Below are 15,000 nucleotides of genomic sequence, written 5' to 3'. Positions count from 1 at the left end.
GCCTATCCCAGGTTAGAATCCTGGTCTGTTTCAATTCCTAAACCGGTTTTTGAAAAAACAAAAGTTGTGCCATGAAAATTAGCCTTACCTTGTCTGGGTTGCTGTTAGGTATCAGTCTCCATTTCAGCCTTCTTGATCTTGTTTTGCCAGGACTTCACTTACCCGAAAATGGGAACCACCCAGCCAGTTATTAATTATTGACAGCTTTTTCAACACACGTTTTAAAAATCTTTTTTGATGATAAACCGGTTTTTGATTCGAAAGAATTTAATTTTTGGCGAAAGAAAATGCCAAAGGTTTTTCGTGTGCCTCATGCAAGCTGAAGCAGCTGCGTGTGTTTAAAATTAACTGAAAGTTGTAATATATATTCTGTCAATATCAATAGGTATTAAAACTATTTGGGCTAATTTAAAGTGATGTCCTCTTATCCTCAGCTCTGTTTTAAGCAGTCTTCACCTCATTGGCAGCTACTCTAACTACTTAACATGATTCTTTTCAAAAGTAGTATTTTGGTTATTCATGTCTTCAGCTGGCTGGTTCCAGTGCAATTCCACAGGTGCCCTTTAGATCCATTGATTGTACTTGGGCTGGGACTGTTGCTGATCAGTGCCACTGGGCGCTTGCAATTTGCAGATGTTTAATGTGAATGCTACTAGTGTCAATACTAGTGCGACCGCCTGCCATAATGCAATGCAGGGCTTTTTGACAGGAGTTTCCTTTCACAAGGTAAAACTAACAAAGAGGCAATAGTTATTGTCAATGTCTCAGTGTTACCGCTACCATAGTGAAAAAAATCCTCCCATCTCACTCTCATGGAGTGCTAACCATAACTGACTGCCTTTCCTCTTGGTCTTCATGTCAGATTCATCCTTGTTACTTAAAAAAATACTTAGACTAGGGTGTATGGATTGTCCCATGAATTCCCTCGGATAACCTGTAAATGAGGTGTCTCTTTCTTAATTGTGCAATTTAAGAGAAAGAACACAGCCTCATCACAGCTTACCCTAGTGAGTACTTAGTTGACACCTATGGTTTACCTAACCTATCCCCGCAATGCTGAAGTGGTAAGCAGTTGCCACATTGCCATTGTGAATTAACTTTTGTTTGGCCAAACCGAATTGTCTCGGTCTGAAGTGTAGTTTTTAAAAGGGATCATTTGGAGAAATAATTTTGTACAGGCAAGAGGTAAAGCCACAACAGACATTGCGAGCCTAACCTAATTGTCTTAAGTTTTACAACAGAGACCACTCTGCTTGAAAGAAGTTCCCAAATGAGATCTCCCCACAAAACTGGAATGGCCTGTTAACTTAATCAATGTTAGTGTCTGGTTGAACCTTACGAGATTAAACCTTCACTTGACTCAGGACTGGGTCTGGCAAGTGAAGTGTATCATGTGAAGAAATTCAATTTCAATGCATGCAACTAAGTGGGAGAACTTGTGGAAGATGAAGTCTTCGTTTATAGAAAAATGTCAGGAACTCCATTTGCAGATGACCATCCAAGTGACATCAAAGTCTCTGAAAAGAGCAACTAAGAAGAAAGGCTTGCAGAAGATGAAGTCTTCATTGGTAGAAAAACATTTCAGGAACTCTTGTGGTAGATGACCAAAAAGGCGACTTCATATCGAAGTACTGGAAGACAAAGTGAAGTGTATCATGGGAAGAAATTCAATTTCAATGCATGCAACTAAGCGGGAGAACTTGTGGAAGATGAATTCTTCGTTTATAGAAAAATGTCAGGAACTCCATTTGTAGATGACCATCCAAGTGACATCAAAGTCTCTGAAAAGAGCAACTAAGAAGAAAGGCTTGCAGAACATAAAGTCTTCATTGGTAGAAAAACATTTCAGGAACTCTTGTGGTAGATGACCAAAAAGGTGACCTCATATCGAAGTACTGGAAGACAAAGTACAGTCTTTTAAGCCGAAAATAGTACTTGACGATACTGAAAAGGCCGATCAAATCCAGTTGTGAACCGAAAGACCTGCAAAAGAACCCAAACGTAATGGGAGCCTAAGGGAAGGAGCCATCCCATACCACGGGTGTCGTTAACTAATCTACCGGTAACTACAATATTATTATTAAGTTAAGCCGAATCAAGAAGCCAATTGACGTCTGACCGAATGCATGTCTGTGCAAAGTATGCTTTGTAAGATTCAACCAGAGCTTAATTATTTTAACCCCCCATATACCCCAACCCATACAAAAGTCAACTTACTGCAATGATGCATCTTTCATCAAAGTGCTGCAAATGACTTGCCTGGGCTGATCAGAAGCAATACACTGTGTTTTACAGGATACGAAGCCGAGGGTACCATAAAGTGGATTGGCAGTGTGCAACAGTGGTGGAATCTGTTCCGAGTGGGAACTTAAATCATTCAGTCTAGGGAGGTCCACTGGGCTATTCATCAGTTGAGTTCCTGGTAAGAAGCAAAGTAATAATGGAGTTTTACTTGTTCGATGAGATGAGATTGATATTCTCACGTAAGAAATGAAACAAGGAAGTACATATTAAGGTTTTCATATAGCATTTTTGAACATTTACATTGAGACATTAGTTCTGAATTGTAAGGTTATACATTTCATTTGGATTCAGTACCACAAATAAAGCTTTTCTCGAGTCATAATTTATTGTTCAAAGCAGAGTAGCATGAAACCATGTCTGAAAGCTTTGTCTTTTTTTAGCAAGCAAGTGCAGTATTTATCCCAAGAGCTCAGCCATTTAAACTGAGCAACCAGGTAAATGTGAATTAAATTTGTTTTGAGTGTATTTTAATAAACGTATTGTTATCTTGCACCACATAGTGCTAATTGCATCTTTACTACTCTTACTTCAGCCTTACTTCATAACTTTTTCTGTTACTAACATAATACTTAATTATTATTTAGTTAAAATTAGAAAAAACTAGCATCACACGCATGTGAAATGGGAAAGTGAAGGCTGGTGCTTCCCAATAAAGCACGAAAATTGTCTTAGAGATGTTGATTGATATATGGAGCTACTGGCAAGAAATGAGATAATGTTAGGTTTTGTCCATTTTAGAATGGCAAGAGGCAAATTTCAGCCCAAAATCTGCTGTTTCACATAAATGAGATGCTCTTTTCAAAGTTTTGGCTTACCTTTTTGGTGCAATGAAGTTCAGTGGGAAATATCACCATGTTAAAGCACCATATGGTGCTAATTGCATCTTTACTACTCTTACATGTACTTCAGCCTTACTTGATAACTTTCTGTTACTAATATATACATAATAATTATTATTTATTTAAAATAAGAACAAACTAGCATCACACGTATGTGAAACAGGAAACGGAAGACTGGTGCTTATCAATAAAGCATGAAAATTGTCTTACTTAGTCTTGTCTCACGTCTTTGAGATGTTGTTTGGCAAGAAATGAGATAATATTTAAAGATCTTTTGTCCATTTTAAAATGGCAAGAGGCAAATTTCATTGTAAAATCTACTTTTTCACGTAAATACAATGCTCTTTTCAAAGTTGCGGCTTACCTTTTTGGTGTCTAACCTAACCGTAACTTTCTGCTCTGATAAGCAAAATAGACCAATTCGGCTAACTCAATGTTGTACCCAATTCAAATCTTTTGGGAATAAAGAGTTTTGTTCCAAGTATTTCCATATCATTTAAATGTGAATGCTTCATTGTCATGCAAATTCAACACACAAAGAATCTTAACCCCGAGAGATTTGAATTGGGTACAACATTGAGTTAGCCGAATTGGTCTATTAGCCTCCACTTTGAAGCCAACTTGGGATAGCCAAAGCTAAACAGAAAAGGGATGATCATGGGGAGTGACAACTCAACCCACCTGGTCAAGACTCTCGACATGAATGTCTGACATGTGATGTCAGAGCTCCTATAGCACTCAATAGCAAAATGAGGGTTCACAACAAGTGATGTACCTGTCTTCATTGGCTAGGAAAAAAACAAGACGAAGAACTGAAGGCTTCATAGGCTTATTGCTTACCTTCAAAGTGCAATTTTAAGCTAATTTCATGTGTTAATTATGTAATGCGTTTTGAGTTGCATTTATTTGAAGATATTGATCCATGTCCTCTTCAGAGTTCTTCTTTCTATGTTATTTCCTTGTTTTCTTACTACCAAATATTCTTTTCAAACTGAGCTTCATGTTTGTCGTGCCCAGATTATGATCAGAATTGGAATCAGTCCATTAAATTGAGCTCAAGCCAGGTGTTACCTGTCATAATTTTCCTGCATTTACAGAACTCAATTGGGAAGTCTCACCTATCATTACTGCCACCAAGGCTAAAACAGCCTGCTATTAAACCATCACTTCTTTCTCCAACAACTGCATTGAAATCCCCAAGTCCTTTAGTCGTTCCCTTTTCCATGTTTAAATATTTGATCAACATTATTATGCATTTCCTTTACTCTGCCATACAGTTGGTCGGTGCTAGGCATGCATGTGATAGCAATCATAATATCTACTGGGTCACCTCTTAGTCTTAATTTGACCGCCGATCGGTTGGCTCAATTAGTTGAGCATGTGACTTCTGTGATGAAGGTCACGGGTTCAACTCTGGCCAGACCAACACTCAGGGTCTTTAAATAACTCAGGAGAAAGTGCTGTAATGCAATCTGCAATTGGTTAGACTTTCAAGTCTTCTTGGATAAGGACAATAAACCAAAGATCCAGTCTCACAACCCTTCAATGTTCATAATCCTACATGGGACATAAAAGAAGCCACACACTTGTCACAAAAAGTAGGACATGTACAGTAGTTCCTGTTGTTGTGGTCAGGCTTCATTTCATTCATTTATGGGTTGAGTGAGATCGCTAATGGAGTGATAGCGGCTGCCAGTGGCACCTGTATGTGTATATGCTGATGTCCAGTCTCTCCCACAGATTGATTACTTGTAAACTGAGCATTTGAATATGTGAATACGAAATGCACATAAATTCATTACCATTACCATTACCATCGATCAGGAGTCCATTATAAGGTTCTCCTGTCTCGACACACTTTCCTGCCTTGTTGTCGAGTAGCAGGGTTACACCACTTTCTCTCCTTGTGCCACCAGAGTATTAAACGCTTCACCACTAATAAAATCTCCTTTTTTCTTTTGCAACACACTTTTGTAAGACCTGGGATGTGCCTCTCCAGTCTTCCCATTTCGTACTTCTCTTGCCCTGACATTGTTCTTACATTCCATACACCATTTTGAATGATCGAAGAGGAGGATTTTGCATGTTCATCTCCTGCTCGATATGGCAGCTTCCCAAAGAAACATCCTGTTAATGTCATCACATCCAATACCATCCAATGTATCCATTACAATATGATAATATGGACGACAACTTGTGGATGTGGTTTGCCATTGCCTTCATGAACCTCAGTGGCTGTCTAACTGGGGCTAGTGGATCCCAGGATACATGCCAGCATCTGGCTGTACAGTGTATACACAGTTGGAAATAAAAGACCCATCCACAAATACAACTGCCCTTGCAAAGTATGCACACACACATGCATTGATTATTTTAACCCCCCACATCCATACCCACATAACAGTGCACTTCCTTGTGGGAACAGACTTCATCAAAGAACTGCTGTTCTGTTTCAGGTTGGGAAGTGAACATCTGTGTTGCAGAAGCTGAATGTTGGGTTTGCTGTTTTCAGGATGTTGAGGAAGCACAAGCATTTTGGTAGGATCTGGTCTGGCCTCAAGTGAAGTGGCTCCCTTGTGATGGTTTTGTGTTTAAAACTTATGGTGATGATTGGGTAGCCTGCCAATCAAAGCTGGAGGTCATGCTGGCTAACCTGAACATAATGAATGAAGGGGTAGTTTCTAAAGAAACTGTGGTGCTGCATCGGTGTGGAAGTAGCATACAAAAATTTGGTTTTATCAACGGAGTTGATAATGTAAATTGGCCACCGTACAGAGATTCTAAAAGCTGACGTTTCGAGCGTTAGCCCTTCGTCAGAGCGAATCGGATTCGCTTCGCTCTGACGAAGGACTTGATTCCCTCTGACGAAGGGCTAACGGTCGAAACGTCAGCTTTTAGAATCTCTGTACGGTGGCCAATTTACATTATCAACTCCGTTGATAAAACCAAATTTTTGTAACCTGAACATATAAGGTTAAAATAATAAATTGTCAAATTCTGTTTCTTGGATTCATTTCTTTCTATCTCACTGAATCTTTGTTACCAGCCGTTGTCCTTTCATGGAAAAGTTTTAGGAAATTGTTGCTTGTAAGTGGCTGGAATTTTTTGTTGTTGAAGCCAAGCTTAATTGACAAATAAAACAAAGCAAAAATTAACAAAATAGCCATTTCCTTGTTAGATACAAGATGGGATACAGCCAACTTAAAGTCTTTTTGGCTATTTTGTTATCATTGTCTTCAATTTAGGCTCAAGGAAAAATTTGTAATAAATGTGTTTGGAATGCAGTAGGCTTATTTTACAGGTCATAAGTTATGGTGTTAACAATAATTGTGAAACAACCACAGCCATTATTTTACAAAATGTTTTGGCAGAGGGAAGGTTTTTTCAGTATTTTCCCCCAGTTCTTTTCCCATCTTTTACCTTCCATTTGTTTCATAACCTTTCTAATCTCATATTTTACTGAACTGGTGAATAAACCTGCCCACATATAAGAAACTAATTTTTAAGAACCTGTTTGGCTAAGAATCCCATGTTAGTGCAAATTCCCCTGTCCATGTGAACTTGTTTTAATTTAAAATGTGAAAATGGTTCTTGTTACCACAGCCAGAGTAGTGCAAGCAGAATAATAATAATAATAATAATAATAATAATAATAATAATAATAATAATAACCCTAACCCTAACCCACCTCGGATACCACGTGTCGTATGTGTGGAAAAGGGCCTGAATCTATGGCCCACGTGATTAGCGGATGTGGTACCTTGGCACAGACTAAGTACATGCAGAGACACAATGCAGCCTTGAAAATCCTTTTCTTCGAGTTCCTGAAAAACTTAGATCTTATCCAGTGTATCCCCCCTTGGTACTCTCCAGTCTCACCTAAACCCGAGTACAAGAATGACCGAGCGTGCGCGTACTGGGATGTCCCAGTATTTGCTGAAAATACGGAAGTCAGGGCTAACAGAATTGATGCAAGAATTGTGGACAGAAAGGAGAAGAAGGTGATCCTTATTGAGATGAGCTGCCCTTGGGTTTCCAACAGAGAACAGAAGGAACAGGAGAAAACTGACAAGTATGCGCCGTTGAGATGGGAGATGCGCCAACAGTTCCCCGGCCACACTATCACACAGTTTAATGTGATAGTTGATGTACTAGGAGGCTACTCTATGGAGACGGCGGAGAAAGTTAGGAAGTTTTTAGGTTTGGATAGAGGGAACCAGGTTTTGTTTAATATGCAGAAGGCAGTTTTATCGTACACCCTAAACATAGCAAGGTCATTCAAGGTTTCGACGAGTTATTAAGGAATATAAACTCTTGTTCCTTTCTCAAATGTTGGTTCGTTAGTTATTACCAATTGGTTTGTAAATAGGTTTAACAGTAGGGATTGTTACACAATAGTGCCTTTTCCTACTTATATTTGTAAGCATACTTACGTACTACATACTGCATAATAATAATAATAATAATAGTAATAATAATAATAATAATAATAATAATAATAATAGTGTTCTAAATTAGTGGAGGGCTTATTCTCTAAAGATAAAAAAGTGCTGAAATGAAGTCAGTGTAATAAGGAGAATGCAGACCAGAGATGAAATCTGGCTACATTGTATCATGGAGAAATGCTTGTTTTTCAGGATTTGTACTTTATATGTTCTATGTTCTTTATTTTCAGTGTGCTGTTTTTCTTTTTGTCATGTGCAAGATGCTGCTGCCTTACAGAGTTTTGATTATGAAGGTAAAATTAATGTTGTATTTCAAGTGGCCAAAGATTTCACTTCTTGAAATGGTGAATAAAACATTTCTCTTAACAATGTTTGATACTCTTTACTTTGTATAATTATTTGGTTTTCAATGCATTTTTTTCTCCAAAGTGTGGTAGGGGTCCAACTAAAATACTTCCACCCACAATCCTTTATGCTTGTCTCCAACCAAGACCCCCCGATCCCCCTTGTAATGCAGATAAAAAACCTTAATATTAGTAATAGTAATGATGATAATAATAATAATAATAATAATTGTGATATCGGCATAACGATGTATTCTACTCTGCCATAATAGTAATAATAATAATAATAATAATAATAATAATAATGTCTGAGTCTTATTTAGCTAAGGTGCAGGTGCTCTTCTAAACTAAAGGAATTTGAGGCAGATCGAGTAAATTATTGGTTTTTGGTACATGAGAGAGGAAAACCAGAGTACCTGGTGAAAAACCTCGCGGAGCAGAATAGAAAACCAGCAAACCCATAGACCTCTTCCATAACGGCAGCCAAATAAAATATTCTTTTGTTTTAATGCTATTAAGCCTTTCTAGCCTCGCTACGACAAGCACATTTCAAAAGGGTATTTGTGTCAAAATGAAGGCAGTAGGTCTAATTAACATAAATACAAAAGAATGTAAAAGTGGTCGCCATTTATGAAACTGGTCTACTGGTGGGAGATGAGTGTTCTCACAATTATTGTGATAAAGCTGCTCCCACTCCCCCAACCCGCACTTCCACCCATCCCATGTTGAAAATTCAAGTTCATGTTTGTCTCCTCTTCAAAGCTAGTCTGAATGCGAAGTTTTTGTGATAATAATTAGCTCTACTTTAAATATGAATGTAAACTAATTTTCATAAGGGAAACTTTGCACTTAGACTCGCTCTGAAGAGGAGGCAGACTTTTCTCGTAATATTTCTTATCAAATTTCTGATTTTTTTAATTTGGTTGGTATCTTAGGGCTTGTTTTTACAAGAAAAAGTTATTTCAATTGTGTTCTTTCATCTCTCTTAACAATGTGCCTTTTCATCTCTCGCGAAAACGTTTTGTTTATTTGGCAGCTGAAAGTTGTATAACGTTGCTGGGGCACGAAAAGCAAAATATATTTTATAGCGTCACTCGATTGCCTGGCCGTTATTACCTTGACTAAAGCTTCTTGTAAAAACCGAGGAAGTATTTTTATGTCAAGCTTTCAACAATATCAGCGAAAAAGTAAATTAAATTATATTTTACGAAGCCAATTAATCTCTGAAAGCCTGAAGCATGCGCAAAAGATTCATCGAGTATAGAGTCAAACGTTCTGGGGAATAAATTTATTTTAGTACATGCGAAACCGTGATTATTTTTCTATCCATAGTTAGTAGGCAATGTTCTATCAAGGAATGCTAAAAGCTAAATTTTTTATCCTTTGTTGTTTTAGAATTTGCACAGAAATTGGAGGTTTAAATCAACTTTTGCTTCACTTTGCGCGCCGTCTGAAAATGTAGGATTATTTGTCTCGCTCGTATAAAGTGGCAGTAGAATTTTCCCTGAAAATTGCTCGAATGCAGTTCAAGCTCCATTTATAGAAAATTAATCCTTTTTTTTGCTTTTATTTGCCGCTAGAAAGAGTTTATGAAAGTCACAACCTAGCGCAAATTAATCCTATTGTTTCAATATCGCGTGTTTGCAAAAATTAATGAAAGAGTTTTAAATTGCATTTTTCCCTGTGAATTCACACCACGAACTAATCTGAACTGGAAGCGAAAGAAAGCACGTCATTGAAATAAAAGAGAACTGGTTAACTACTTGAACTGAAAGGTTACAAAAAGGGATTAATTCGGGCCATTTTTGCGAAACTCCTGCGCTCCAATGTTACCAACTTTAACGACGTAAACTTAAAAGAAACTTACCTCGAGAATCATCTGCCATATTGAGTCAAAACTTCTGTAATACCAAGGCTGTTGTTTTTGTCTTTCTCGGCCTTAAAACTTTGTTTTAACAAGGAGAAAAGTAGTAAAACGTATTTAGTTTCGCACAGTTGTTTTCTTGAATTTTTGGCAGCTGTTTGAAAAGCGCGCGAAGCTGCCACTTAACATCACGTGTGGTAAATGCTGCTCTTTGGTTGGCTAGTTGATATTGTCTCGTGGTACTCTGATTGATTACCAGAAAATGGCGGGAATTGGCTGCTGCTGGCATTTTTTTCTAAATTTGGTAATTAAAAACTCACAAGTTTTACCACTAAAAGGAAAAAATTGTAATTCCATTTCTTTTTTTTTCTCTTCGAATGTTTTTCTACTTCTGTTTTGGTGGTGGAGAATAAAAAATGAGGACATTTGGATCTCCCAAGTCTCAAGATCTTTTAACATGGATTCAGAGGACCTTGGATGAATCTCTAAAGGAAATAAACCAGCCGTGAACATATGAAATCGTGACAACCTTTTCTGAAAGTTATTTTGAACTCCGGAAACAAACTTCTCGCAGGGTAGAAAGGTTATATAATAACTTGATAAGCTTGCAAGGCAAAACGTTGTCCAACCTAGGAGAACAGACAGGGCAACTCGTTTGCACTGGTAACCCCTCTAACCGACGTGATTGTGATACCTACGTGGATAGATGGATTGACTGGCACACTCAAATCAAATAGACTTAAGACTCTTTCCATTTGACAGGACTGAAATTAGGAAGTACTAACTCTACAATGCCCTCAAATGAACACACTTCAAGGATGATATATACTCCTCCAGAAGAATGTGAGGGATTATCATCCAAGTGCTCCTTCAAATTGTTGCATTTTCTTTGCAAACTGACGTATCTGGTTTGCAATTCAGACAAAAGGAAAGCGCCCTCAGTAGTGGCCTACCAGTAACAACCCTTTTCTTCCTTTCTTTTATCACACAAAACAAAAATTGTGACTGGATAAGGTGGGTGGGTGATGGAGTTTGAAATGACTGGGTCATTTGCAATTTGAGATATATTTCAATAATCCACTTTTCAAAACTGGGATGATTGGCCGAAATGCATCACTAATTGTTACACCTACTAGATAAAAATACATTAATGTCGATGATTGATCCGTCGTACTGTAATTCACCAATCATTTTAACAAGATCCAAGTCCACTCAAAAACCCCTCTTTAATGAATATCATGTATGCGGGCTTTATGCGCTATTGGCACCCCATTCAGTCTTTGAATTCTCTTCAATGCAGTCCATCATATGGCCCGTCACTTTGAAAACATGAGTTTGAAGTCCTCAGCGGAAAACTACATAAAGGGGTCAACAGTTACTTCTCTCTTTCTCTTTCTTTACCCTGATCCGCTTCACTGTCCTGAACACTCACTTATGAATACAGTGAACTGTCAGAGTTTCCAGGGAAACAAGCTAAGTTTTGATTACTCCACGGACAACCCGTTGACAGGGCTGTTTCCTCTTCTGCGGATGAAGAACGCTACTATAACTTGTTCCCTTATCGAGATAATTCGTCTCTTTAGAAGTACTCGGATTCACTTTGTCAAAAATGTACACTTGGTCTTTAATAGTTGCAACAAGACACTGTCTCTCCAATCTTTAGTTTTGATACCGGGGTCACAGAAAACTCTTTCGTCTCCTTCGCAAATAACTTGCGACAGGCCCATTTTTAGCATTGCTCATATGTTCCGGCTTATGGCGTCGCTCGCTTTTTTTCGTTTCGCCAACTCTACGGTATGTACCGCTTGAAACGAAGGCAGCGTTTACACGAACGCGGCTTCACATCGACACGGTTTCCGCGTTTTCCGGAAACCGCGTCAAAATCGATATGGTTTGGAAGTGTTTACATGGCACCGTTTTTGCCAAAAAATTCAAGTCGTGATGGTATAAGCGAGCGCTGCATTAGGTGCTAAATTCACTATTTTGAATTGAACAATGCAAAATTCGCGCCAAAATAGTAACCGCGTATTCAAATCGATGCATCGTTCTGAAAACGGTCCACTTTTGGCAGCGGTTTCAAATCTACACGGTTTTGGCAACAGTCTCAATTGGTGTCGTGTAAACAGGTGTAACCGCAAAACGATGCGGTTACAAATGCAACCGCGTTCGTGTAAACGCTGCCTAAAATAGAGCCTGATCGCAGGTTACTTCGCAACGCACTGGTGAACTGCCCTTTCTCCTGTATTTGAATTTATCTCTGCTTGAAACCAATTCAGGGGCACCCAACGTCAATTTTCGGAAAATATCTGTTCGGAAGACGATTTGAGATCTAGAATTTTCGGAAAATTTGTTGTAAAATTTCTTGCTTGCCTGCCTCTCCTAGGATTTTCGAACATCTGAAAAATGGTATAATTGCCCATTTTTAACGGATTTTTACCCTAAAAAGGTCACCTAGAATTTTCGGGAGCCTTTTTTCTAGCTAAAATTTTCGAAATGGTAAGTTTTGATACCTATAATTTTCGGATCACTAGACTTTCAGCTAGGAAATCCGAACAGATGAAAACTTTTTAGGGGATAAAATTATTCCTATATCTACCGTTTAAATACTAAAATACGTTTAACAATGCTATGTTTAAGTGGTTTTGAACTACGTTTTCGTTGGGTGCCCCTGCCAATTGATCGACATCAGAGAAGTCCGAATGTTACTCTAGACATTTTTGCCCTACTTTGCAGTCCTCGATCACTGTTACGTTTGTTACATCCTCGATATTGATTTTAAAAATCCGCAATTCTCATTGGTTAGATTTTTGGCTGTAAGCGCCTTGCTTGTGACAACTTTCAACCAGTTGCTCAATTTCGGAGATTACCCTTGCCTATAGGGGAAGGGAGGGGATAACCGTCGCGGAGTCACAAAATCGGGCGTGCGTTAGGACAGTAGATCTGTCCGACTGCTTGGGGTCGTTTGACGCAGGAACCACGTGTTTTCAACTTTTTTGAGTCAATGAAATAATTAAGTTTTCAAACAGCGAATAATATAAGTAAAGCAGTTGGAATGAGAAAAGTAAAGTTCATGATGGTATAAGGCTGATAAAAAGTTGACAGATGCAATAGGCTACTTTTGCTTTTGTTTTCTCTTGGGACCATTGTAAGATCCAAGTGAAACTGGAAACAATGCTTCTGCAAAATTTGGAGGGACAAACAAAGAGTATTATGGTTATAGTAATCTTCGTCCCTAAAGTCACAATGAAATTAATAAATATTTTTGCCAAACTGAATATGTCAACCATTCATATTTATTTACCTCAAGAAAACTGGTTTTCAGTATAGAAACGGTCACGTTCTTATCATTTTCAGTCAAAACGTATTTTCCGCATTATTTTGGAGGGTGGGAACGGAGAAAAGACAAAAAGGTCTCCTACAATCTAGTCAATCCACTATGTGATTTATCTTTGTCAGCTTATGTTTTTGTGCGATAAATTAAAAACCTCAACATGTCTTCCTTGTATTCTTTTTATCTGACATACTTTTCCTATGATCGTTTTAAACAGACTTGATGTGTAAACGTTGTTTACATTTGACTTGATTTGCGTTAACAGGCGCGTAGCCTGGTCATTTTTTCAAGTACGCACAAGTACATATGATCTAGAAACCTTAGTAAACTGAGCGAAAAATACTGCGTTCTTTCTTTCTTGTCGAAATAGTTGTGTGAATACAAGCAAAGAACAAAGCGTCTTGCCCTTATTTTGAGCAAACTTGGTGCAAACAAAACATTGTTTTGGTTGTGCTAGCGTGACAGGAAGTGTCAAGAACGTTCTCGGAACGTCGCTCCTTTGTCACGAACGTCCTTGGAACGTCGCTCCTTTGCAACCTCGCCTTTTTGTTGCACGCTGGCCAAACAACACTTAGTGCAAAAAAAAAGCTGGTACAAGGCAAAACTAAGTTAGCACATGGTATAGCTTTTGTTTCAGTTTTTAGAGTTTAATCAAAGTGGTGCTTTCATCACGAAATCTTGGTTGCGTACAAGTAAAATGTTAAGAATAGAAACAATTGCTAAAAATTTCAAAATTTTCTGGTCACTTCAAGTACGCACGTGCGTATATGCGTATAGGACGCTACGCGCCTGGTTAATTGTTGATTTCATTTTATGGTGTCCCCAATTAGTGCTCCAGCGCTAGAACGACTAGACACTTCAATAAAGTTCCTTTCCTTTCCCTTCCTTTCCTTTAAACATGAAGGTAAACTCCAAATTTGTAAGCCTCAAGGAGGTCTTTCCTTAATTCCTTTAATGCTTTATTAACACGATTAAGCGAGTTTTTTAAGGCTACACCAATAACAGATCAAAATTATTTTGTGCGGTTCCGTTACTCAATTTGAGGGAGCAAAGTTCTTGCCATGTCTTGCGCTACGGAAGCGGAGGTCATGTTTGCGGATTACCACGACTGTTGTGCGTGAGATGTGTGGTTACAGAAGAGTCTTCCAGCTCGGTCAAACGGCAGGATATCACGTTTTATTTTCTCCATGCTTATTTACATTTTGCAATCGCCAGTTATTTGTCGCATGTGTGGGTGGTTTTACACGGTACGTCATCACCGTCATGTTGGTGAACGAAAACAAATTAAATTATAAACTCTTGTTCTTAGGCCATCGTAGCTTGATTAAGAAAATAACACAAACAGCGGTGATAAAAATTGTATTCCGACTCATTTTTTATATAGAACTTGACGTTTCGTATGCTAGTCAACATACATTTTCAAATATTGTAACGGTCACCTTTGAAAGTGTATGTTGACTAGCGTACGAAATGTCAAGTTCTATATAAAAAATGCGTTGGAATACAATGTTTATCACCGTTGTTTGTGTTATTTTCTTAATCAAATTAAAGTAGCTGCTTTTGTTATGTGCATTACATCATTGTCAATTGTGTCTCTAGAGATTGGTTGCAAACTATCTATTTGTGATCACATTGTACCTGAAAAAGGCTGGTTTGGCCAGCCGAAATATAGTACACCACTAAAATCAATTCTACGTTGTATCGGCTCTTGCTCAAAATATTTAGCTTCTCAACTTGTAATTACGCCGATCAGATCAAGCCACTGATCCAACCTACGCCGACAGGAAGATTGTCCACGGTTACTTGCTTCAAAACTCTGGTATTTTTTCTCAAAACTCGGAGATATTAGCTACACCAAGCTACTCTAAAACTC

General features: G+C 38.2%; 1 long non-coding RNA gene across 2 annotated transcripts in view; it reads left to right on the top strand.

Moving 5' to 3' along the window:
* LOC138028816 (uncharacterized) overlaps positions 1-11,015 on the top strand; it is a 16,984-nt gene extending 5,969 nt beyond the window's left edge. Inside the window, exons 3-7 of one of the 2 annotated variants that reach the window (XR_011127730.1) lie at positions 2,296-2,422; positions 2,685-2,738; positions 5,600-5,681; positions 7,819-7,881; positions 10,205-11,015. This is a non-coding gene — a long non-coding RNA (uncharacterized lncRNA). Of the gene's footprint in view, positions 1-2,295; positions 2,423-2,684; positions 2,739-5,599; positions 5,682-7,818; positions 7,952-10,204 lie in introns of those variants that run through there. The other variant, XR_011127729.1, reaches the window with a different exon arrangement.
* Positions 11,016-15,000: the final 3,985 nt, after the last annotated feature.

Source organism: Montipora capricornis, chromosome 13, assembly GCF_036669925.1.
Source record: "Montipora capricornis isolate CH-2021 chromosome 13, ASM3666992v2, whole genome shotgun sequence".
NCBI lineage: Eukaryota > Metazoa > Cnidaria > Anthozoa > Scleractinia > Acroporidae > Montipora > Montipora capricornis.
Note: the sequence above shows the minus strand (reverse complement) of the source record. Positions and strands in the feature narration are given on the sequence as shown.